At 36.1% G+C, this 27,736-nt stretch overlaps 1 long non-coding RNA gene and 1 pseudogene across 1 annotated transcript; both read left to right on the top strand.

The window, feature by feature from the left end:
- Window positions 1-19,667: 19,667 nt before the first annotated feature.
- Window positions 19,668-20,809, top strand: LOC145954794 (uncharacterized; annotated as a pseudogene).
- A 562-nt stretch (window positions 20,810-21,371) lies between these two features.
- LOC145955261 (uncharacterized) lies at window positions 21,372-22,356 on the top strand. The gene is made up of 3 exons (XR_014431896.1): window positions 21,372-21,419; window positions 21,543-21,594; window positions 22,027-22,356. It is a non-coding gene; the product is annotated as an uncharacterized LOC145955261 (long non-coding RNA).
- The last annotated feature ends 5,380 nt before the right edge of the window (window positions 22,357-27,736 follow it).

Below are 27,736 nucleotides of genomic sequence, written 5' to 3' on the forward strand. Positions count from 1 at the left end.
TCAATGCCTGCAATTTATTTTCTCTTGTAGGCATTACAAAAGAAGAAGGTATTTGTGATTTGAGGACAAATTCTCTTGAATAGGGAAGGGATGATTACATCATGCTTAGGGGCTTAATCTTGAAGGAATCTAGATGAGTGGGCTAGGCTTGAAGAAAGAAGGCCCAAGCTCTTATTGAGTCTTGGATCCCTTTTTAACTCGTTTTCTCTTTTTATTCTTTGTGTATATTTCTACTTGCAAATATTTTTCTTTATTTTTGACCTTGTATTTTGGGTCAAGTAGTGTATGGATTTTAGTCCTTGTATTGATTTTATTTGAGGGTGTAAATAGTAGTTTAGGAGAGGTGTAACTAGCTAAAGATATGTTGGGCTTATTAGGCTTGGATGGGCAAAGATTCATTTTAGTCATGGGCTTGGAAGTTTATTTGATCATTTGGATATCCAACATCATGTCCATATGTTCATTTGGACATCCAAAATCAGGCCAACTTTGCCATCTAAGTTGTTAATTAGTAACATGGCTTTTGATAGTGATATCTCAACAAACTTGTTAAGTAATAATTAGTTTGGTAGTTGTAATGATTAGGTTAGGTAGTTGGAGTTAACTTAAGCTAGCCTAGGTTATTCTTAAACAAGGATCAACTTAGCTTGTTCCATAAGCTTTTAGACAATTAACCAGAGTTGGTTAGCTTAAGTACAAGATAACTAAACTTGTTACATTTAACCATGGTTAGTCTAACTTGTACCATAAGTCAACCAAACACTATATAGTTTTTCTCACTTCTGATGAATATATGAGATAGAAGTTTGAGTTTCTCTACTTTAAAAGTCTTAGTTCTCTTTCTTAGAGAAATCTCTCCTTAAGATCTATTGTCAAGGAATTCCTCCTTGTGGCAAGATAAACACCTCTTACTTATATCTTCCATAAGAGTGGCACATCCATCCCTTTTATTTCCCATAATTTTTAGTTTGCTAAAACTTGTTTCATCCATGGAAGAAGATTGAGCACAACAATGAGGCTAATGAAGGGAATCATCAACCATATCTCCAATGGTTTTGATCAGTCATTGTCAAAGTTGATCAAATTTAAAGGAAGGTATATATGGTTTTCAGAGAACTTCAACTTCATAAGTTCATTTCTATGAATATTAGTGAGGTTTTATAAAGTTAAACCCTAGAACTAAGGAAAACCGTTTCTTCTTTTGAATTCACATGGAGCATCTAGATCCTTCCTTGAGGTAGATATCGAGTAGTTGAGTTGGAGATTCAAGCTTAAGAGCTATTCATCTTGGTGAGAAGTTTCTGTACTAGAGGTTTTGGGATCTTCTTTGTCTTCTTTTCTTTTCATTGATTTATGAAGCAATTGAAGTATGATCATTTTTTTGTTTGAATGTTTATGATTCCTTAAGTTGTGATTTGATATTTTTAGCCCATTGGTGGCTTAGTTGTTAAGGATTGAAGTTTTCTTTAACTTAAAAAGTTAGGATTTTTAAGAGTGAGGAAACTTGTGACCTAAGAAGTGGAGAATGATGAGTTTTGATTGTAGTTTTCGAAATATGATATTGAGTTCATGATGTATGCATTGTTTAGATATCTCTTGGTGATTTTCTTGTGACAAATCAAGCTTTTGGTGATTGGATTTGATGAGAGAAAATGAATCTCCATGAGAAGAACTTGTGTTTTCACCTAACAAGAACAAATGCTTGCTCAATGATGATTGTTGCCCAACGAGAAAATGACTATGTTGTAGCCAATTTTAGAACTCACCTGATGAGGCATAATGCACCTAATGAAAGGACCCATAGGAGTTTCTAGTTGCTCAACGAGTTATGGCCACCTAGTGAAAGGAATCACAAATTGTTTTGTTTCACTCAACAAGCTTTTGGCAACCCACTGTTTAAGCAACTTATGTTAAGTCAGATGAAGAAATTCCCAACAAGGTTTTGAACATGACAAATATAATACATATTGTTATTTCTAACATGTGTGTTAGTGTTTTAGATAAATATAAGAATAAGCAAAAATGAAAACGAAGTACGTGTTATTATACATACTATGGTCAAACCAAACGAAGCCTGGTTGAGCTGTACAAAGTATCAGACGATGGTTAATCAATCATCAAGACTAAGCCTGATCAAAAGCTAGACGAAAATACAACAAATACAAAACAAATACAACAAATAAAAAACAAGGCGTACTACCAGTCAAAGGTCAATAAAGTATCAGACGATGGATAACATAAGATGAAGAAACGTTCCAGACGAAATTAAAGTCTTCCATCTTCACAATTGACCAGACGAAAGAAAAAGTCAAAGTCTACTTCTCAGACGGAGACTCAAATTTGAGATGCATTACCAGATGCAGACGAAGAGTACTGAAAAGCGTCTGAAGTCCACTATTCACAACAAGAGATGTCAAATATCGTCTACACTCATAAAAGAGCACACGAAGTCATCAAATTTGTGAGAAGAAAGAAGAAAGATAGACAAGCACGTATCCACAAGTCAAAGCATGCGTGTGCCAGAGAAAGTACACCTACTTTTCAGAAAAAGACAACGCCTCTGCAGCTACACTGATGGAGAGAGAACAAAAATACCTAGGTTATGATTGAAGTTAGAAATAGAAGTGAACGAACTACACAAAAGACTTCACGTAACACAGATTTAGTAAGTAAACATTTAATGCAAGATCAAATGGATTAAATGAAAAATCTTTATGGCCATGAACGAACTATTATCTGCGCCAACGGGAAGCTATGCTCCAACGGACACGTTCAAATTTAAACAACGGGCAGATTTATCGCGAGGCTATAAATATCAAGACCTAACAAGAGAAGAAGAAGAAGAAGAGAGGCAACGAGCAATAAGCAAAAGCGAACATAAAAGCGAACTTTCATCTCTTCCTGTACAATCTTGTATATTTGTGTAAATCTAAGATAACTTATCCTAGTGAGTGTTGAAACCATCCTATCCTCTTTGTGACAGTAATACACACACTCAAAACACATATTTCTGTAAAACTAAGGTTGCATACCTTAGCAAGTGTAGAAACCATCTTATCCTCTTTGTGACAGTTATACACACACTCAAAACATTTATCTGCTGTAAAGCCTGAAGAGGCTAGTTGAAAGAATACTTGGGGAACCAGAAGTGGTTTAAGAATACTAGCATTGACGAGTAAAGTTGGTGAACCAGGAGTGGTTGATAATACTTGGGGAACTAGAAGTGGTTTAAGAATACTAGCGCTGACGAGTGAAGTTGGTGAACTAGAAGTGGTTGATAATACTTGTAATCCATTGTGATTAGTGGAACCCTTCGGTTGAAGGAGACTGGACATAGCTCAGGTCGAGCGAACCAATATAAAAATCTTTGCACCTTTTATCTATTTCTCAGGTGCAATTTTGTTTAGCTGATATATCATACTGAAAATTTTGTCCAGTGCTTATTTTTCACTACAACTATCTTTAGACGGAAGATACACTTGCTTAACTTATTATTTTAAGAAAAATTTGCCTTGTGCATATGATAAACTCTCATACGCAAAATCTTTTGCTGAGCCAACCTTGGACAGTTTTCAAGTGTTCAAAATAATATTTTTATTAGACGAAAAAGAGTCTATTTGCAAAAACGGTTTTAAAATTCCTTCGTTCACAAACACACATTCAACCCCCTTTCTGTGTGTTTTTCCACTAACTTCAACTTAAACTACTCACTTTCGGAATCCAAAAAATCTCAATCTTTCCCATAGATGATTTTGACATCCATTTGGAAACCTCAATGGTTTAGGAATTTTCGAAGACTAAACTAATCCTTCACCAATGGTTTTTGAAAAAGGTTCTTAGGAGTAACCACCCATATTTTACTTAAGATTTCAAAAAAATGAAAAGGTTTTAAAAATCAATAATGGCCTTGAAAACTAGAATTGGGTTTGGGGGACGGTTACGTGTAAGGAAGGTATTAGGCACACTACAATACCCTAATTTGATACCCTATGACAATTTTAACATAATAATAAAGAATAATTTAATATTTACCCCTTTTATTAGCTACTTACATACTTGATGTCTACATGATGACAATAATATTATGAATAAAAAAATTATATAAATAAATAGAGAAAGAGAGAGAGAGAGTAAGAGATTTTGATGTAAATACCTCTGAAGCTAGTTTTTATAAAAGAGACTTCAAATCTTGATACAAAGGCACGTTTTGGAAGCCTTTTGCTCTACAAAAGCCTTACAATTTAGGGTTTTGAGGTTTTTGGGTCTTGTAATGCTGTTCTAGTCCGTTTCGGTGCTCTATTGGGCCTTCAGGGACTGCTCGTGTTGTTCTAGCAGTCCTTTGTCCTTAGTCTTGACAACTCGGATGAAATGTGGTGTCTACACTTACTAAGTTGTAGGTGATCTCTATAAGTTGTTATATGTGACAACATATCAATTGTTGGGTTGTATAAATTGTTTTAGTTTCTTAGTTATTAAAGTTGTTGTTATGCTTTAAACTTGTAAAGCTAACCTATTTTTTAAATTGTATATGTTGCTTGAAGTTTTTATATATGATGATATGATATTTTCTTTCACAAGGTTACCCTTAGTTTTCCATGTTGTTGAATTGCTATGATTGTACTTGGTATGGGAGTAGGGTTGGATTAAATTTAAGGGCATGTTTGGTGGATGGCTATGTTAGACATAATTTTATGCTTTTGTTGAGTTTCTCTTATATAAAATGTATATAGATGCTTGATTGGTGCTTGAATTTCATGTTTTCAATACATTCATACCAGATGTAAATGTATATATATGTATAAAATTTTGTTGTAACCCTATAAGGATATTTATTTTTTAAATCAAAATTGGTAAAAATTGTTTATGTTTTTTGCACCCTGTACGCACTCACATGTTGCGTGGATGTCCATATACTTTTGCATGATAATCTTAGGCCAGTGGATTCTTTATGTTTTTCTTTGCGTAGTAGTTGTGTTGTACTAAGTGCAGTGACCTGGTAGGTTGTTACACAACCTAGTTGATAAAATCACATCGTGAAGCCTAAAACTACATAATTAAATCACCAATTACTCAAAACAAACATCAAGGGTTTCCTACAGGAATTACATGATCTTAAAAATTCACAATTTACCAAAATAATTTGCAATTCACAACATATATAACTAAAAAATTAACCATAATTCACATGCGAATCATACACATGTATTACACAAATATAAGCACAAGCACAAGTTTTGGGTTTCTCCCGCAAAGCATAAAACCAAACGAGATATAGGGTTAATCCTACTACTCAACAAACACTCCTCACCCCAACGAGAGAACTCTAATTTCCCTTTACCTTAATGACAAGGGATCTCTTGGGTGGCTACTTCTTGCAACTTATGCATTCCCTCCGAGCGGCTTTGGGTTCTTAAGAGAAATGTAGACACTTAATTTTGTTTGGACCTGTAAACAAAGAAATTGACCTCTATTATGAAGGAAAGAAGCTCTCGAAGCATGGAACCAACATGATATGACATCAGAAGGCCTAAAGCCCAACAAGTTTGATTTAGTAGCCTAGAATGGGTTGTTCCAAAACTGGAACGGGCCATTCCAAAGCTGGAATAGGCCGTTCCTAATCTGGAACGATTTGTTCCCAAATACTAAAAAGCTTGAAAACCCTAGTTGAGAACGGGCCAGAACGGGCCATTCCAGCATAGGTTGTTATGAGTCAAGTTCAAGTTTGGAACGGGCTGTTCTGGCATCAAAATGGTCTATTCCAGATTCAAATTTAACACATAACTATTTGACCCAGAACAGGCCGTTCCAAAACTAGAATGAGCCATTTTGGTCAGTTTTGACGTTTATAAATAGTAGACTCAGGCACTGCTCCTGAGGCTAGAAAAATTTTCTTAGGAAGTCTTATTAGCTTGAAAATTCTCTCTCTCCTCCCTCCTGTATTTCTTGAGATTTTGTGAGGCATATTATAGTGTGAAAGGCATCCAAAAAGCACTGAGCGATCTCTAAGTTCAAAGATTTAATAAAGCGCGATTAAAAAGGTATTTTAGTAATATTTTTGTTTCTCTTTTATTTCCTTTACTTCAATAAATAATGCTCTAAATAAAAGCAATCATGTAGACATCTTAGTGCAAACTGTATAATTTAAATTTCAAGCATGTAAATAATCATTAAATAAAATAAGATCTAATATTTAAACTATTAATTTTCATTATGTTAACATCGTCATAAGGTACCGATTTAGGACGTTGTAGGGGTGTTTAATACATTCCTTACATGTAACCGATCCCCAAACCCAATTTTGGTTATTAAGACCATTATTGGACTTTCAAAATCTTTTTTTTTACCAATGTTTTGAGAAAAACATTGGTGGTGACTCTATGAACCATTTTTCAAAACCATTAATTAAGGATTAGTCTGGTTTTCAGACATTCCCTAATTAATGAGATTTTTAAAAAGGTAGTCTAAAGTATTGGTCGTAAGATCGAAATTTTTTGGGTTACAAAAGATGGCGACTCCACTTGGGAAGTTTAAAGAGGGTTAGGCCCAAATAAATGATGAAGTTAACAAAATAAAAATTATTAACTTAAATATATGTTCCCCTTTACTTTGTTTCTTTATTGTTTGGCTTTGATAATTGTATGTATGCTTAAAATCTTGCACGTAGTTGAATAAACAACTGTACACAAATCATAGCACACAACATTCCCCCTACACCTGGGGGCATGAGCACGTAAAAATAGGCAATGGTTGATGTACGACCGGCCTAAGTATGACTTTAGAGCATGCAATCCTTGTCAGAAATCACACTCAAGGTGATAATTGGTTACTTTAGCCCAAAATACTGCGAGAAACCTTAGAGTTTTCTAGGTGATGGTGACAGAGATACTAGGTCCCTATAACGGGGCACCTTGGGAGCCTTTAAAGACTAGTGAGATTAGGACCCTCCTATACAATGCACTTTCTTTGACAGGGAATATAACCTAAATTTGAACGCGACCGCTCATGCGTGTATGTTGTTTGAGCATATGGTTGTTACATTGTTGTCATTTCAAATCATTTATTTGTCTTTTTGTCATAATTCCCCTTAAAATAATAAAGTATGCAAAAATGTACGCCATACATGCACGTAGGACTAGAAAGGAATTTCTGGCAAAAACAAAAAAGAATCAGTGTAACCTTTGTCACATCGTAAAATATTACGAAAAGGAACACCGATAACCCACCTTCATAAGGATCAGTGTAACCTTTGTCACATCATAAAATATTATGAAAAGAAACACCGATGACCCACCTTTATATAGACAAGGCATCATTTTTGTTAGGAATATCCTTTGAATAGATCCAGTCAAAAAGCCTAATAGAAGTCTATTGTTGTCCCTCGAAGGTGGATTTTCGACACTCCGTACTCACAATGACCCAAAGAAAAAAGGCTATGAAATCATTAGAGGAAAGAAATTGCGAGCTGAATGAAGAGCTCAGGCAGCTCAAAGAAAAAATGGCACAGATGTGCGAAACTATAAACAAGCTCTAGCACAACAATAATAGAGCTAATAATGTCGGTGATGCTTCCAGGGACCATATGAATGCCTTGGAAGAAAGACTGAGAGCTGTGGAAGGTCACAGTTTTGAGATCCAAGAAGCTCCAGAGATGTGCTTGGTGTAGGATATCCAATTCCTAGCCAGGTTTAAATTCCCCAACTTCCAAAAGTACACCAGATCTAGTTGTCCTAAAAGACATCTGACGATGTACTGTAGGAAGATGGCCCACATAGGCAACGAGAAACTCTTGATACATTGCCTTCAGGAAAGCTTATCGGACATGACCCTCAACTGGTATATGCAGTTGGAGGGAGGGATGGTTCAGACGTGGAAGCAACTCGCCGACTCTTTTCTTTGGAGTTACAAGTACAACATCGACCTTATCCCCGATAGATTCAACTTGCAAGGATTGAGCAAGAAAAGGGACGATCTTTTCAAAGCTTATGCAGAGAGGTGGAGGGAGCTAGCCGCACAAGTAGAGCCTTCACTCTCTGATAAGGAGATCATGACAATGTTCATCAACTCTTTAAGTGGGCCTTATTATGACAAAATGATAGGGAACACTTCGACCCCATTCGCCAATATAGTCACCATAGGCGAAAGGGTCAAACAAGGCCCAAATAGCGGTACAATAGGGAAGGCCCCGATGAACTACGACTCCAAGAAATCTTATGCGAAGGAAAAAGAGGAGGGGGTCAATGCTGTCACTATAGCGACCAGTCTCCCAAAGAATCGGGGCATGTCACAACCTGAGCCATGGAAGGAGAGGGCGTGGTACAAGATTCCTACTACATACGTAGAATTGCTACCTCAATTTTTGGAAGCCTCGATGCTGGTGCAACTTCCACCACTGAAAAAATTCAACCCTCCTTACCCTACGTGGTGCAATCTTGAGGAGCGTCGTAATTATCATTTTGGTTCCCTAGGACATTCAGTGGAGCAGTGCAAGGCCTTATAGGTTGGCGTACAGGGGCTTATAGATGCTGGGTGGTTAAAGTTTGACACCAACACACCCAATATCGACAATCAATCACTCCCTAAGCATGAGGAGTAATGACTCGGAGGTGGTGTTGTTGAAAGGCTGCCAGAATAGGGGTTCCGCTAGAGGTTTTTTTTTTGTTAGTTCATTTTATTTGTCATCTTTTTATCCACAATTCCTGCCTGAGGTTGCGGGTTTCCACAATAAAAAGGCATGTAAGGATTTTCTTTTTTTATGATAAACCACGTCATTTCTGTAAACTTTGTCTAGTTTTCTTTCTTTTCTCATCTTTCATGCATTAAGATTCAAAATCTAAATACAGAACATAAAAGAAGTAGACATGACTAAGGGTAACAAAATTGAACAAAATCCAAACTTGTGTGACACATCGCTTGAACCCGAGGAGAATTTGTCCCCCGAGATGCAAAGATTAATGGACCAAGAGAATCGGATAATCCAACCTCACCAAGAGAAAACTGAAAGAATCAATTTGGGACAAGAAGAAGATAAGAAAGAGATATTGACCAACACAAAGATCAAAGAGGAAGTTAGAGGCTGACTAATCAGCCTTTTGAAGGAATACGCCGACATTTTCACTTGGTCTACCATGACATGCCAGGATTGGACTGTGAAATCGTAACACAAATTGCCCATAAAAAATAGGATTCCTCTCATAAAACAAAAAGCTCCGAAGGCTCAAGCCTGAATGGTCCCTCAAGATAAAGGGAGAAGTTCAAAAATAGTTAGATGCCAGGTTTTTGATTGTATCTCAATACCCTGAATGACTTTCAAACATAGTGCTCGTGTTGAAGAAAAATGGGAAGGTACGAGTTATCGAGACCTAAATTGAGCCAGTCCTAAAGACGACTTCCCATTGCCACACATCAACGTAGTTGTGGACAATACATCCAAGAACACTATTTTCTCGTTCATGGACGGATACTTGGGATATAATCAAATCAAAATGGCTATTGAGGATCACGAGAAGATGACTTTTATCACTCCTTGGGGCACGTTCTGTTATCGAGTGATGCCATTCATTTTGAAAAATGCTGGAGCAACTTATCAAAGGGCTATAGTAACTCTATTTCACAACATTATCCATAAGGAAGTGGAGGTGTATGTAGATGACATTATTGCTAAGTTAAAAAGTGAAAATGATCATTTCATTCACCTAAGAAAGTTATTCAATCGACTTCGTAAGTACAAGTTGAAGCTAAACCCTGCCAAGTGTACTTTTAGAGTCCGATCAAGAAAGCTCCTTAGATTCATTGTCCGTGAAAAGGGTATAGAAGTGGATCCAGATAAGGCCAAAACCATCATAGAGATGTCACCCCCAAAGACAGAAAAGGAGGTTAGAAGATTTCTTGGAAGGGTGAATTACATAGCTCGTTTCATATCTCAATTGACCGATATATGTACTCCCATCTTCAAACTACTCCGAAAGAATCAACCAATGGAGTGGAATGAGGAATGCCAAATTTCTCTTGATAGGATCAAGCAATGTCTCACAAATCCACCAATATTGATGCCTCCTATCGAAGGGAAACCTCTCATTCTGTATCTCATAGTCTTACAGAACACCATGGGATGTTTGTTGGGTAAGCTATGTGAAACCAATAATCAAGAAAGAGCTATCTATTACCTAAGCAAGAAATTTACTGGCTACGAGGCTCAATATTTGTCTTTGGAAAAGACATGTTGTGCTCTGGTATAGGTCGCACAACAATTAAGGCAGTATATGCTGAGGCATACCACCTAGTTGATATAAAATATGGACCCTATCAAGTATCTACTTGAGAAGTACGTACTCATTGGGAGGGTCGCTAGATGGCAAGTACTATTATCAAAATACGACATCGTCTGTGTTTCACAAAAGGAAATCAAACGTAGCGTTCTGGTTGACTACCTAGCAAATGGACCGACCGGTAAAGAGTGTGTGATAAAGAATGATTTCCCTGATGAAGAAATTTTGGCCCTAGGAAATGATGAACAAAAACAAAAATCAGAAAGAGTCATGGTCCATGTTTTTCGACGGAGCCTCGAATCTAATGGGACATAGGATAGACACCATATTAATGTCATCCCAAGGAAAACATATTCCGGTGATGGCAAGATTAGACTTTGAATACACTAATAACATGGGAATATGAAGCTTGCATACTGGGTTTACAGGCTGCCCTTGATAACAGCATCACCAAGCTAGAAGTCTACGATGACTCAACTTTGGTGATACATCAGCTAAGAGATGAATTGGAAATGAGGGATCACAAGTTAATCTCCTACCGGGAATATATAAAGGGCTTGATATCCGAATTTGAATTCGTCAACTTTGAACATACCCTAAGAGAAAGGAATCAGTTGGCAAATGCCCTAACCACATTATCCTCCATGTTTGCCATAGAAGAAAAAGATGATGGCCACCCTTGGTATTTTGACATCCTACAATATATCGAAGGAGGGAAATATCCGATTGGGGCCTTTGACAATGATAAGAAAATGATCAGACGTACAGTTGTTAGATTCACACTCCATGAGGGCATCCTGTACAAGAAAAACTTTGATTCGGTCCTATTGAGATGTGTCGATCAAAATGAATCTCAATCCCTAATGAAGGAAATCCACGAGGGGACATTCGGCACCCAAATGACAAGACAAGTCATGGCCAGAAAGATTATGAGGGCAGGATATTTCTGGTCAACCATGGAGAAGGATTGTATCTCATATGCCAGGAAATGTCAGAAGTGCTAGATATATGCTGAAAACATTCATGTCCGACCCATTTAGCTCAATGTCATGGTGTCACCTTGGCCATTCTCAACATGGGGCATGGATGTCATTGGACCCATTGAACCCAAAGCCTCGAATGGACACAGATTCATTTTGATAGCCATAGACTACTTCACTAAATGGGTTAAAGCCATGTCATATGCACATGTAACCCGTAAAGTAGTAGTCAATTTCATCAGGAAGAACATAATATGTTGGTATGGAATCCTTGATAAAATTATAATAGATAATGCATCCAACCTCAACAACAAGATGATGACTGAATTATGTGACTCCTTCGAAATTCAGCATGACAATTCCTCCCCTTATAGACCAAAGATGAACGGGGCGGATGAAGCAGCCAATAAGAATATTAAAAAGGTTGTTCAAAAAATGGTCTTCACTTATAAAGATTGGCATGATATGTTACCCTTCACCCTGCATCACTAGTGGAAAAAAGGCTTTTAAAATCAGTTATTTTGAACAGTGAAAAAAATTAAACTGGAACGGGCCGTTCCAGTCTGTTCAAAAAGACCAAAAAAATTAACATTCAGAACGGGGGGAGAACGGCCCGTTCTCCATGGAGAACGGTCCGTTCTGCAGGGAGCACGACCTGTTCTCCTTGTAGAACGGCCCGTTCTCATTGCAGAACGACCCGTTCTACAAGGATCACGACCCGTTCTGCAAGGAGAACGACCTGTTCTCCCTACAGAACAGGCCGTTCCAGGTTCGAATTTTGCCCAAACTAAACCTACAACGAAAATAGAGATGAGAAGAGTACGAGAAAACAAAGAGAGTTACAATAAGAACATGAGAAGACGAAAATGAAAACGAAATTTACCTTGGAGACTTTAGCAAATGAGAGCGTAAAGATTAAAAAAAGGAACGGAAGGAAAGATTAAAGAGAATGAGAATGGATGAGAATATAAAAGATTTCTGACGATACTTTTAAAATCGGTTATTTAAGAACCGATTTTGTATACCACATACAAAATCGGTTCTGTAATAACTGATTTTAAAAGTAGCACTTTTAAAATCGGTTCTTAAATAACCGATTTTAAAAGTGTCACTTTTAAGATCGGTCATGAAATAACCGATCTTAAAAGTACTTTTAAGATCAGTTATTTTATGACCGATCTCAAAAGTGGCACTTTTAAGATCGGTTACAAAACAACCGATCTTAAAAGTGCCACTTTTAAGATCGGTTTTTTGTAACCGATCTTAAAAGTTGTGTCAGGCATACTTTTAAGATCGGTTAAATTTTAACCGATCTTAAAAGTGTTAATGTTATTTACGAAATTGCCATCGTGTCACTTTTAAGATCGGTTACCTTATAACCGATCTTAAAACTTCGATTTTAAATCCAATTTTTGCACTAGTGCATGGGTATAAAACATCTGTTCGTACAATGATTGGTGCTACACCTTTCTCCTTGGTGTATGGGATGGAGGCAGTTCTACCCATTGAAGTGGAAATTCCTTCTTTAAGGCTACTCGTCGAGGCAAAGCTCCCTGAGGCCGAATGGGTACAAGCTAGATTTGATCAACTAAATCTCATTGAGGAGAAAAGGCTGGACACTATCTGTCACGGACAGACTTATCAAAGGAGAATCAAGAAAGCCTTTGATAAAAAGGTTCAACCCTGACATTTTCAAGAGGTAGACCTGGTACTCAAGAAGCTTCTACTAGCTTAGTCCGACAAGATAGGTAAGTGGACACCAAATTACAAGGGTTCATACATGGTCAAATGGGCTTTTTCCAGGGGAGCATTGATCTTTACCAACATGGATGGCGAAGAACTTGCTTACCCAGTAAACTATGATGCTGTAAAGAAATTTTATGCTTGAACATAATTGCTTGCAAAAAATAAAAATCCCCCTAGAGTAAATCCAAGACAAAAAAAGGATAAATGAAAAGTCAGCAATAAGCATCTGGTGCAAAAATTGATACACGATCTAGATACCCTATCGGCCCTCTAGAGAATTTGATCAAAGGTTGAAGCAATGCTAATCAGACAACGAGGAGGATGTTTAGCTTTGTTTCTCAAAGTCATGGTTGCTTGAGCCTAAACACTGTCCAACCTCAGCCAACCCTTCTTACTAGATCCCTTTTGTAATCTTTCCTTGAAACTTTTTCTGATTGGTAATAAAGATACCATTTTTCTCTCATTCCTCTTGACCCATGTGCTAGAATGACGTGTTTTTTTATTAAATGAAAATCGAAACGACCCAGTAAAAGACAAATAAATAAATAAAACAGCCTCGTATGAGCTCCTAAATAAGCGAAAATTAATACAAAAAATCCCATAGTAAAAAAAATGTGTGTATGATTGAAGGAGTGATGGAAGGTCATCCGATAATGATAAACATCTAAAAGGCTTATCGTGCATGTATGGTATATGAAAGGTACATATTCAAAAGGAATAATTTTTCACATCTAAGGGGAATTATCCAAAAAGTAATAGAATATAGATATTTTCCAAAGCATGCATACATCATTCATATAAAAAAAAGAGAAAAAGATAGGATAGATGAACAAACAAAAGAAGTCCTTAGCCCGAGTAACCATCTACAAGAAAGGGGCAAGGTTCCCTCACAACAATGATCAGATCAGACAACTAGACAAGGTCAAACAAATTCACATCGACGTCATACTCAATCATCAAGAATAGCCACAACATCTAAGTAGAAGGCACTTGGAGAGGCATCACAATACTCACTCGGTAGGAACAACATCATAATCCCTGCCACCAATCTCATTCCCCAACGAAAATGCCTAGAGAAACACTATAATACTCACCTAGCGGGGCATCACACATCTCGCAAGCCCTAGCCCAAAACGGGAACGGGGGGCATCTCAGGCATTCCCCTACTTGTCAACCCGAGGGGCATCTCAGGCATTCCCTTACTTGTCAACCCGAGGGGCATCCCATAACACCAATGAGAGGACACCATTGAGTTCCTCAAGTATAATAGAAGTAAAGGTTGCTAGACCCTCAAAACTAGCACAAGAGCAACAAAGGTTGCTAGACCCTCAAAACTAGCACAAGAGCAATAAAGGTTGCTAGACCCTTAAAATTAGAACAAGAGTAGTAAAGGTTACTAGACCCTCAAAACTAGCACAAGAGCAGTAAAGGTTGCTAGGCCCTCAAAACTAGCACAAGAGTAGTAAAGTTTGCTAGACCCTTAAAACTAATACAAGAGCAGTAAAGGTTGCTAGACCCTCAAAACTAGTATAAGAGCGGTAATGGTTGCTAGACCCTCAAAACTAGCACAAGAGCAGTATAGGTTGCTAGACCCTCAAAACTAGTATAAGAGCAGTAAAGGTTGCTAGACCCTCAAAACTAGTACAAGAGTAGTAAGGGTTGCTAGCCCCCAAAACTAGCATTGGGCTGGCTGAAGCCCTGAATATCAGTCTAGCCTAGAGAGGCTAAGCTTAGAACATACTCCCTCGACATCGAGTCATGAATAAAGATCACACTATCATGGGACAAACAGAAGCAACAAAAAGCATCTACATCAAGTCGGAGGCCTAGATGGCGTAGTTTACCACCCTTTACACCTGACAGAGCATTAACCAACACTCAGTTGCTCCAAGGGGAAAGGGTATCGGTAAACACCATCTATCCAAAGGAAACAACGTGGAGTTATTTACTACCAAAGGAAGAGAGAAGACCTAGATGGAATGTCTACGTCTTTACTTGCCTTTGGAAAATCAAACACCTAGCTATCCCAAAGGGAAAGTAAAAAGGGGCAACTATAGACACCTAATTTCGTCCAGACCTATAAACAAAGAAATAGACTTCTATTATCAAGGAAATGAGCTTCCAAAGCATGGAAACAACATGATATGACATCAGAGGGCCTAAATCCCAACAAGTTTGATTTAGTAGCCTGGAATGGGTCATTCCAAAGCTAGAACGGGTCGTTCCTAATCTGGAACGAGCCGTTCCAAACTACTAAAAAGCTTGAAAACCCTAACTGAGAATAGGCCAGAATGGGCCGTTCCATCATAGGTTGTTATGAGTTAAGTTCAAGTTTGCAACGGGCCGTTTTGGCATTAGAACGGGTCGTTCTAGATTCAAATTTAACATATAACTAACTGACCCAGAACGGGTCTTCCCAAAACCGAAACGGGTTGTTCTGGTCAGTTCTAACGTTTATAATTAGTAGACTCAAGCACTGCTCCCGGGGCCAAAAAAATTCGCTTAAGAAGTCTTTTTAGCTTGAAAATTCTCTTTCTCCTCCCTCATGTATTTCTTGAGATTTTGTGAGGCATATTGTAGTGTGAAAGGCAACCAAAAAGCGCCGAGAGATCTCCAAATTCAAAGATTTAATAGAGGTTGATTAAAGAGGTATTTTAGTCAATATTTTTCTTTCTCCTTTATTTCCTTTACTTCAATAAATAATGCTCTAAATAAAAGCAATCATGTAGACATCTTAGTGCAAACCGTATAATTTAAATTTCAAGCATGTAAATAATCATTAAATAAAAGAGGATTTAATATTTAAACTATTAATTTTCATTATGTTAACGTCGTCATAGGATACCGATTTAAGATGTTGTAGGGGTGTTTAATACCTTCCCTATACGTAACCGACCCGGAGCCCAATTTTGGTTATTAAGACCATTATTGAACTTTCAAAATCTTTTCTTTTTCTAATGTTTTGAGCAAAACATTGGTAGCGACTCCATGAACCATTTTTCAAAATCATTAATTAAGGATTAGTCTGGTTTCTGGGCATTCCCTAATTAATGAAATTTTTCAAAAAGGTAGTCTAAACTATTAGTCGTAAGATCGGAATTTTTTGAGTTACGATAAGGAAAAGAAATAATCATATATTAATTATAAAAGGGAAACTAATGTGTAACCCCTTTAGAAAACCTCTAACTAAACCACAACTCTTGCTTAAAAAATGTGTCCCATAGTTAGCTCTCATTTTCCCCCTCATTATATAAACATATTTAACCCAAAATAGCACTCATTATGTAAATAGGCTTAAACATATTTTAGTTCCTATAAAATTAACAAGTTTTGATTTTGGTCCTTATATATATATTTTTTAAAAATTTCATCCATTTAAAATTGAAATTATTATTTTAGTCCCTACTTTTGTATGTGATTATTTTTAACTAATTTTTATTTATTGATAGGTTAAGTACCCATTTTAGACATTACCTACAACTTTTAGTGATATCATATGAAAGTTTGACACCTAATTTTTTTTAAAGATCTTTAAAATAACTCTTATTTATCTACCTTAAAATCACTGTTAGGGACTAAAACTAGTGTCATCATATTTTAAAGGGACGAAAATCAAAGAAAAGTATTTATATGGATCAAAATAAAGAATTTATTCATTTTGTAAGAACAAAAATAATGTTTATAAATTTCAAAAAAATTAAAATAAGGGAAAAAATATTACAAAGATCAAAATTAAAACTTATTCATTTAACACAGATTAAAAACACATTTAAGTTATACAAATAATATCTTTATAAAATTGTAGTTAATTAATTTAAAACATATAATTATTTTAAAAATCTTTACATTATTTTATTATAAAAATCCATTTAATTATTTAAAGACATATTTGATTACTTTTAGAAAATTTATGGTGTTACATGAAGAATGATGCACTATGAAACCTTTTCCATCACCAACAACAACAAACATGATGATTATAAAATCCAAGAGACAAAGTCTGCGTCTGAGGTACTAGCATTGAGGAAAGATGATGTACAAAAGACATTTCTAGTGTTGTTTCAGAAGGGCCACCATGGCTCTTAAATCATTCCACCTCCTCCCTCTGCTAGACGTGCCTCATACCCTCATCCTTTCTACAAGTACGAAGACGTATCTCTTAAGATGACTCCATACATAAAACATTTTATCCGAGTCATGTGAAGAGAGCGAGTCTTTGTCTCTAGAAGCAATAATAATGCTGCATGACAGGATTTTCTGGAGGAAGATAAATCCCATTCTAGTGATCAAGCTCAAGTATGATTGGAGACCAACTCCTGGAACCAGAACCTCAACTCATTATCCCTTTGCACGAGTTTGAAGATCTATCCCTGGGCTTTCCGTCTTCTATTGCAAAATAATAGTGACTTTGCATCCACCACTGGAATGAAAGCTGAGGAACACAAGATGATCCCCACTCGTTTAGAAAAACTTACTGAGAAGCCCTTGCATGTCCATCACAACAGTGATATAAGTGCAATTTTCGTCTGGCAGGGTGTGAGACAGATTATTGATGAAGACACCTTATTGTTCTATCTGATCATTCCAACTCTGTGTGATCTGTCATAGTAAGGCATTGATTAGGAAGCTGAAATCGCCGCATATATCCCAAGCCCAAGATGTAAGACTGATTTCTTATGCCTGAGGGGAACTAGCTGCAAAGTATGCTCCTCCTCCGGCACTTATTATGCCTACTAATCTTCTTCGACCACCAACCAGTTCTATGCAGGATACACAGATAGTGGAAGTTTCATCTCCAGTCTTCTAGCCGCCACTAATCCTTCGGCTATTGAAGCTCCTCTAGTATCGGCTGCTCCACCTACTCTGGAATATGTGACTTTATCCCAAGTTGGCAGGGTTTTTTATGCCAAGCTTGGTGCTTAAATGGACTCGAAATTTGAACTACTCTTCACCATGCTCCAAAATTATGCCAAGAAGGACTAAAAGCCCACCTTGGATCTTTTGATAATTAAAAAAAGGGGAGAAGTGAAGATGGTCATCATAAGATTTTCTCAAATCATTTGTAAATACATACTATGTTGTTTTGCATTTTTTCCTCTGACAACTTATTTTGTGCTATGATGTAATTGCATTTTATATTTCTATGATACATCATTGATGCATAGAATCTTGGGATTTAATCAAAGTAAACATATAATGCTATATGCTCCGAAAGTTTTAGACTTTGATATGTATGAATGATAAGATGTTTCGTTTTTTAAATAAAAATCAAGTCTGAATTAGTTTGTTAAGTTTGTTGAATCAAAGACACTTGGCGGCATTCAACACTCCAATTTTAATGGTAATAATGATATGATCTTGATGGACTAATGATTTGACTAAGTCATTACAAGAAATATATATATGTCCAAAGCATGAAAGGAATGAAGATAAAAATGTTTCATTAAATAACATATTTTCTACACAGAAATGGTAAGTATAACACAAATTTATAAGCATCTAGTGAGCATCTGTGTCCAATGTCCTACATGTTAGACCAACGTCTCCATCTGATTAAGTAGACAAGTCCAACACTTGTTTGAATGTCTCACACTTTTATACGAAACTTATAAATGTTCAAAATAGTCATTAATAAACATTTTAACCATCTGAGTTGAATATAAATACATGTGTGCTTTATCTTCTATTCTAGGTATGCGCGTAGAATGATACAATAAACAATTCCTAGCACAATGTCTAGAAAAGAAAGTCAACTACAAAGTAAATTTTCAATTTGATAGAATCGTGTTTAGAAAATTCAACTCAACTTCTTGCCTTATTCATGCTAAAGACTTTAATGCTTTGAACTTGAATATTCATATAGATCAAACGACCATATCCAGTCATGCATTGATAACTAGTTAAAACAGTCTTGTAAAAGCCTCTCACAATTTAACGGACATTGTGACACCTTCTACCTTGCTAATCAACATATATAAATAATAATAAAATAATAAAAATCTCACTACTAGGAAAATACTGTTTTAGGTCGCTATATTTACATCGATTGTTTAAAAAACAATGTAAAATACATATGTGGTGACAAACTTGTAATTAAGTAGAAAATATAAGTAAATTTACATCTGTTCTTTCTAAAACCGATGTAAAAATGAAGTATTCTACATCGGGTTTCTTTATAACCGATGTAGAAGGGATGAACAATCTCCGCACGCGCTGACACAGTTCCTTTAGCGCCTCTCAACATTCTGGCACACACTAGCAGCCCTATCTTTGTTCCTTCTTTATTCCTTCTTTCTGGTAACAAAGTGCCTTAGGGTTTTCTGGCAACAAAGAAAATCTCACTCAATGCCTCCTTCCAAACATGCGCAATCCCCTCACCTACAATATCTAGGGTTTCTAATTGATTCGTTTGTCTCAACAAAGATTCGATCCATGGTAGGGATTCTCGCGTGATTGACGCTTGGCGGTGAACTCGGAGCCGGAAGCGGGCGGAGGCTTCCTCAACTGCCCCTTCATCATCTTCCTCTGGTCCCACCACTCGCTCCAGCAAGCGCGCGTCTCTCTTCTTCTTCCACCGCCACCACCGCCTCTCTTTCTTCCGTCAACACTCGTTCCCGTCCATCTAAACCTAAGGAAGCCGCACCTCCCAAGAATCTCCCTCCCATGGACCCTACAAATGAATCCTTTGCTTCGCGCTCTCTTTCCTGAACAGGCTGGCGTAGGTGCTGCGGCTGGTGCCGCCGCCGGTGGTGTTGGTGGTGGTGGAGATGAATGCGTCGTCGATGGATTACTCATGTTGATTTATGTTCCAGTCAAGAGGTTCATTCTTCGGAAGGATATTCGTTCCAGAATCCTCTATCTCACTCCTAACGCTATTGTTTACAAGGCAATTCATCTTCCATTTTTTATTTATTTATTTCTTTTTTGGGGAATTCATTTCACAAATTATTACCCTTTTTTTGTTGTTGTGTAGCTTAGGTTACGAGGCGCGTGCCGTTTTCGTGTTTTGGAGTGCTCAAGAAAGAGAAGCACTTCTTTTGCACTCTGTGGCCGATGTTGTCGTTGAACAAGGTTGGGTTTTTGCAATTTTCTTATGTGTTCTTCTGCTTTGGGTTCGCAAATGGGATAGTGTTGGATTTCATTAACGGTTAGGGTTCATTTGATTTGTTTAAATTCGTGCTAGTAGACAGGATAAAACAATTATTTTGTTGTTCATTTGTACAAAGATCATAAAACATGAGAAACAATTGTGTTTTTGGATGTTTCATTTTATGTTTTTAAGCCTCCCAAGGTCTAGAAATTGTTCTATTGGTTTCGATTTTTGGTACCTAATTGATTATGTGTATTCGTAGGATACTTGCAATCACTTTTTAATGTCTATTCTCTTAGAATTGAAAATGTTGGAGTAAGAAGGCCACCCAGTGATGATGTTAAGATCCAGGGTGTTGCAAATCCAAATGCTTTCAGAAAGGTTTCCTTCTTTTTTACACATTCAAAAACAAAAGCTGTCATAGGAAATTTCATTTCACTGTTTTCTTGTTCCGAATCAAGTATGGGTTATTGTGGAACTTCTCTTTTGCTTTGCTTCCATTTTTTACAGGCTGTTATGATGTGTCTATCGAACATGAGAAATGAGATTTTTTCAAGACAGGCTTCTACACTAGAAGATGTTCCACATAATCTGATGGTGAGTCATTCACCATGTAGTGCTATATGGGTTGGGAATAAATATTTTTACATTTTCATCCTATTTGTATGTCTTTTTTCATGTTGTCTTTCTTTTATTTTTAGATACTTGAAAGTGTTATGAATGATTGACCAAGTTACTTCCATAATTTTATTAAGAAAATATTAGTAGTGATGTAGTGATGAAAACTTCACCCTTTTTATGATTGTGTTGTATTTATTTCTTTACGTCACTGGTTTTCTAGTAAGTTCAAAGTTTCGGGTTTTTTTTTTAAATTTTATTATTATATATATATATATATTTACATATTGTGTTCATTAGAAAGAAAAGGAACCAATTGAATCTGAATCAAACACTGGCCATGGGAAGTTTTGTAATATCATGCTGTCTTGGTTGATATAAATTTATGTTCGTCATAATTTTGGACTTCCTTGATTATTTATGACTGCAGAACTATCTCAGCCACTGCTTATCTATTTTTAATTTGCTTATATCTTTTTATCGTTATAAATTTTTCAGTAAATTTTAGTCTTTAAATTATACTAATTTTTTTAATTTTATTTTAAAACCTATACTCATTCTTTAGTTTTATATTGTTATTTAACTATTATTAGTTAACCAATAGCATATCAGCATTGTGAATTTTTGTCATTTTGCACTAAAATATTTCGTAAAAGATAGAATAAGTGTAATTCTGAGGGAGGTGAAGAAGCACAAATTAAGAGGATTACAGAACTACAAGTATGGAACTCACAACTCACTCTGTTTTTTATGTGATTGACTGGTGTAATTAATAATAAATAATGATGTAATTGGAACATAGAGTATTTATGTTTTTACATTGTTTCTACATTTTCCTTTCAGGATGAAAATGATGCAATAGGCCAAGAACTTCAGAAGCAATTGGAAGCTGCAGGTCTGTGCCAGTTTTTTGTTTATATTTGAAGTCTAAACTTCTATCTTGAAGTAATAGGTTTATAACACCATCTTTGTTCATGTAGTCTCCAAAAAGTAAACACTTTATAGTGGTGATAGTTCTTTTTAGTGAAGCCCGGGTAATTGTGTTTTTTAAGTATGATTTACTGAGTTAAGTCATGCGTATTTCAAATAACCTGCTGCAACTATTAACACTCACACATGATGTTATTGAATAAATTTAGCATTAACCTTCTAGGAGTGTATCTCGCAAGAATTTTGTTATTGTGAGAAATAAAAATTATAATTCAAGTCATATAATACATAGATAATTAAGATTAAAATTTAACTAACTGTCATGTAATTAAATTTGTATATATCTTTTTACTTTTGACTATTATTTTTTGTCTTGCCATTGGTGGTGGGTATATAGAGGGGAGAGAACTGGTGTAGATATTGCTTGCAGCTGGAGATGATCCATCTGCTCAAGATTCACAGAATGGGAGGACAGCTTTGCATACTAGTGGACAGGCATAAAAATGAAGTGAAGAAGCATTAATGTGGTAGGAGTAGTATTTTCTTTTCTTGGTAGCATGTTGCATTGTATCTTACATGAAGTAAACTGTGTGCCTGTGTGTCCCCCGCACAGTTAAAGCATTGTATTTTCATTAAGTTGTAATTGTTGTTTTTTAAACATCATAAATTTATCTAAAATATTACTGTCATAACTGTGCACTCTAATTTAGCAATGATGATTTTGTAAGTTATTAATTTTGTTATCCATATGGGAAAGCCTTGCTGGTGGGAGTATGAGATGTTACTATAATACACCTCCTATTTGCTTTATGTATACTATAAATTTATCTCCTATTAGCAAAGAAATGTAATGAGCATACATTTGTATTTAATTACAGGTAATAAAAAATAATCCAAAAATAAGCATGATTTTTTTTTTATAAAAAAACTGCAATTTACATCGGTTCTCTTGAGAACCGATGTAGATTTATGCTTAAATCTACATCGGTTCTCCAGAGAACTGATGTAAATTTATGCTTAAATCTACATCGGTTCTCTGGAGAACCGATGTAGATTTAAGCATAAATTTACATCGGTTTTTCAGAACCGATGTAAAAATGTATACATTTTTTACGTCGCTTTATTCTACATCGGTTTTAGAACCGATGTAGATGACTTTAGAGAACCGATGTAAAATGTGCATCTTGTAGTAGTGTCTTTCTGAAAAAAAACTTTGTTTGTAAGCATTATAAAAGGTTCATAAGTGCATCTCTGTAAGGGTAGGAAACTCAGTTGCTTTGCAATTTAAAAAAAATTCTAGAAGATTTAACTAAATGGAGATAAAAATAAAATCAAGTCAAGTGGTAACATACAAGATTATATGCACAATTTTCATCATATCATCATCACAAGTACATGTCACATACCTTTATCACAAACTAAAGTCATCCACATATCATATATATCATCGTCATTTCATTCTCATATCACACACTATCATTATCTCACATCTCATCCTTCACCAATGTCTCAAACGTTGCACACAACGTTCTAAGGCTAAACATTAACATTTTATATCACATCATGCATAATCGTCTCACATGACATATAAAATTCTCGTGTAATGCATAAACATTTCATACCATGCACATCACGTAGAAGCATCTCATATCCCATACAAGCGCAAAGACTCAAGCATAAGGTCTTACAAACATAATTTCATACCTTTATCATAGCCCACTCATAACTATTGCACCTTAATGTAACTCTTGAGTTTCATATATATGTTATGATCTCTTATACACATTGATGGAGAAGGTAAGGAGGAGTGATAGGTGTTCTTCTCCTAATCTTCTCTCTAGCTCGGATCTTCTTCAAGGAGCTCAAGACCGAATGGAATGGAGGCTTAAAGAGAGGAGGATTTTCAGAATGGAAGGAGGTTAAGCTTAGAAGGAAGTATCCAAGCTCAATGATCAATGGAATGCTAACTTCAAAGAGAAGGAAGAAGATGAACTTCCTAGGTTTTTGAGGTGAACTCTCACGAAGACTTTGAAGAGGAAACTCGGCACAAGGCTCTCAAATTTCATATAAGGTTCAAAGTGAATACAAAAGGTGAAAGAAAGGCTTAAGTATGCACGAAAATGTGACCCATAGGCGCCTAAACTAAAGCCTCACAAAATGGCGCCTAAAGTTTGAATTCAAATTTGAAATTTGAATTCAAACTTTGGTGCACATGTGTAAGTCCGAAAATTTAGGTACCAAGGTGCATTTAGGTTTGATTTGAGAGTTATTTAGGGTTAATTTGAGTGGCACATGTTCAGCCACCCATGGTGCTAAACATGTGACTCAAATGTAACTTAAATGACTTCCAAATTAAACCTAATTTAACCTACTAGCATACTTTAATATTCCTTGTATTTTCCTATTCTAATAACCTAATTACATTGGTCAAACAATTACAATGGAAAGGAAAAATTACAAGAATGAAAATGAGCCCAATATTGAGTACCAAAAGCCCAAAGGCCCACGAAGCCCAACACTAGGCCCAACAAGCCTAAAACATAAAATGCTACTCTATGTGGTCCAAAATACAAGACCAAAATATATTCAAACTATGCTAACAAAATATAATAAGAATGTTCATAACAAGATAGGCCCATGTTGAAACTTGGTTTGGGCCTTCCAAGCCCATAGGGCCCATTGGGCCTTGACTGGCCCAATCTTCCATGTCTAGCCCACTCCTCTTGGATCTTTGAGTATGTCACCTCTTGCACTCCAAAGCACGATTCCATCACATATTAGTGATTCATCTTCGTTCTTAATGCCTTTATATGTTGATCGCTTATATTTGGAAATTTTGATCTAGAACTCAATTGAAAAATGTTTTCTAGATCATGATTTGAAATGAATCACCTAATGATTTAAGTTGCTAGGAATAAATCTAAAATCATTAGTCATTAAAGAATTTTATTATTGCAAGTTCTCCTTTTTAAATATGTAAGGAATTGATATTTAAGGAGGAAAACATAGAACCTCTTTATTAAGGAATTAGTATCGTAGAAAAGGGATTAACATATGTATGTCTATTAAGGTTACAAATGAAGTTTAGTGGAAAACACACAGAAAGGGGGTTGAATGTGTGTGAACAAAGGATTTTATAAACGTTTTCGCAGAGGTGCTTCTTTCCGTCAGAAAATAATATTTCAAGCTCTTAAAGAATGTGTAAGATTAATTAAAAGAAATTTTGCGTCTGAAGATCTATTGTCTGCTCGAAAATAGTTTCTTAATTCAAAGAAATATAATTTCGTCAAGTGTTGTTTAGAAAATAAATATGTAGTAGACAAAGTTTTTTAGTGTAATAAATCAATCTAAGTAAAACTATGTTTCTAAATCAAATAACAATGCACAGAGTTTTATACTGGTTCACTCGTTCTGAGCTACGTCTAGTCTCTTTCAACTGAAGGGTTCCACTAATCACGATAGATTACAAGTATTCTTAACCACTTCTGGTTCGTCAACTTCACTCGCTAACACTAGTATTCTTAAACCACTTCTGGTTGCCCGAGTATTCTCAACCACTCCTGGTTCATCAACTTCACTTGCTAATGCTAGTATTCTTAAAATACTTCTGGTTCTCCAAGTATTCTTTTACTAGCCTCTTCAAGCTTTGCAGACGATAGATGTTTTGAGTGTGTATGTGACTCTCACAGAGAGGATATAATGGTTTCTACACTCACTAAGGTATTCAACCTTAGTTTTACAAGAATGTGTTTAGAGTGTGTATGTTACTCTCACGGAGAGGATGGGATAGTTTCTACACTCACTAAGATAAACTATCTTAGTTTTACACAGATATTCAAATCTGAACAAGAAGAGATGTGAGATTTTTTTGACGCTTGCTTTTGCTTATTGCTTGTTACTTCTCTTTTTTTCTTCTCTTCTCAGGTCTTGATATTTATAGTCTTGTGATATATCTGACCGTTGTTTGAATTTGAATGTGTTCGTTGAGGTGGAGCTTTTCTTTGGTCTAGATAATCATTCGTTCATGGCTACACAGATCTTTTTCATTTAATGCGTTTGATCTTGCATTAAATATTTTTCTTGCTGAATTTGTGTTACGTAAATTCCTTTGCATAATTTGTTCCCTTTTATTTCTGACTTCAATCATGACCTAGGTATGTTTTTCCTTTTTCTGTCATTGTAGCTGTGGAGGCGTTGCCTTTTTCTGAAAAGTAGGTGTACTTGCCCTGACACATGTAGCTTTGACTTGTGGATCTTCAATTTTTCTTCTTTCTTTTCATATCTTTGATAACTCTGTTTGCTTTTCTTATGAATGGAGATGATATATGATCTTCTCGTTGGACTAGTGGACTTTAAACACTTTTCATCATGCTTCGTTTAGGTCTGAAATTTGAGTCTCCGTTTAAGATTTAGACTTTGACTTTTTCATCTCGTCTGATTATTCCAGCGTACCTTGGGTATCTCCGTGCCAGCCTCATCCAATGGAATGTAGTCTCCTTGTTCTACAACCTCCCACATGTCTATATGACATGCATCAAAGAATGCAATCATTCTCTGTTTCCAGTATTCGTAGTTCGTTCCTCTGAAGAGAGGTGGGCGGTTCACCGCCTGTCCTTTATTTTCCATTGACCGTACCCCTACAATGTTAGATGCTCAACCCTAGGGGTCAAGCTCTAATACCAATTGAATTTTAGTGGAAAACACACAGAAGCGGGGTTGAATTTCTGTGAATGAAAGATTTTAAAAACATTTTCGCAAAGGTGATTCTTTTCATCGAAAAATAATATTTCAAGCTCTTAAAGAATGTGCGAGATTGATTAAAAGAAACTTTGGGTCTGAAGATCTATCGTCTGCTCAAAAATAGTTTCTTAAGTTAAAGAAATATAATTTCGTCTAAATTTTGTTTAGAAAATGAATAGTAGTAGATGAAGTTTTTCAGTGTAATAAATCAATATGAGTAAAACTGCGTTTCTAAATCAAATAACAATGCAAAGAGTTTTATACTGGTTCACTTGTTCTGAGCTATGTCCAGTCTCCTTCAACTGAAGGGTTCCATTAATCACGATGGATTACAAGTATTCTTAACCACTTCTAGTTCATCAACTTCACTCGCTGACGCTAGTATTCTTAAACCACTTCTGGTTGCCCAAGTATTCTCAACCACTCCTGGTTCGTCAACTTCACTCGCTGACGCTAGTATTCTTAAACCACTTCTAGTTCTCCAAGTATTCTTTTACTATCCTCTTCAGGCTTTACAAATGATAGATGTTTTGAGTGTGTATGTGACTCTCACAAAGAGGATAAAATGGTTTCTACACTCACTAAGGTATTCAACCTTAGTTTTACAAGAATGTGTTTAGAGTGTGTATGTTACTCTCACAGAGAGGATGGGATAGTTTCTACATTCACTAAGATAAACTATCTTACACTAGTGGAAAATTAGGATACCACGTCACCTATTTTACGTCGGACATACAAATATCCGACGTAATAAAAACGCGGTGGCATGTTTCGTAATTTTTGTTAAATTATTTACGTCAGACCTCCTAGGGTCCGACGTAAATAATCCACCCCTGTCCTTTTGTGTTAGACGACACCACGATTCCAGAGCCTTCCTCCTGTTCTCGTTGGGTTAGTGGTTAGGGTTTCCTCCTTCCTACTACTTCTCCCTTCGTCCCTCTCTTTACTTTGAGTATGTGAATGGATTTCAACAGTTTATCTAACTGGAAGGGTTCTTTCATATTTCCTTCTTCTTGCTTCCCTTCTACGCTTGCCTCTGCCTCCTAATTTTTTAGACTTTTTTTGTTTTTATTACTTTTGGTGCCTTGATAGTTGATCTAGATGCTACGTCTTCAAGAGGTGTGGTTTTGGAATTCGAAAAATAATGACCCAATTGAGCTCATTTTTCTGTTTGTGATTTTAAATATGTGATGAAACTGATGATGATGTTTGTAGTTTGGAATGTAAACAAGCACTGCTCTATAGAATGGCCAAATCATCGTCTTCTATTGGAGGTCTTCCACCGCCTAGAAACCCTAAACCTTCTTATATTGAGTAGGAACAACCAGTGGCTGAAGCCAAGCCTGAGGAGAACAGAGAAGAGAAGC

This window comes from Cajanus cajan, chromosome 2 (assembly GCF_000230855.2).
Source record: "Cajanus cajan strain Asha chromosome 2, NIPB_CcT2T_4, whole genome shotgun sequence".
NCBI lineage: Eukaryota > Viridiplantae > Streptophyta > Magnoliopsida > Fabales > Fabaceae > Cajanus > Cajanus cajan.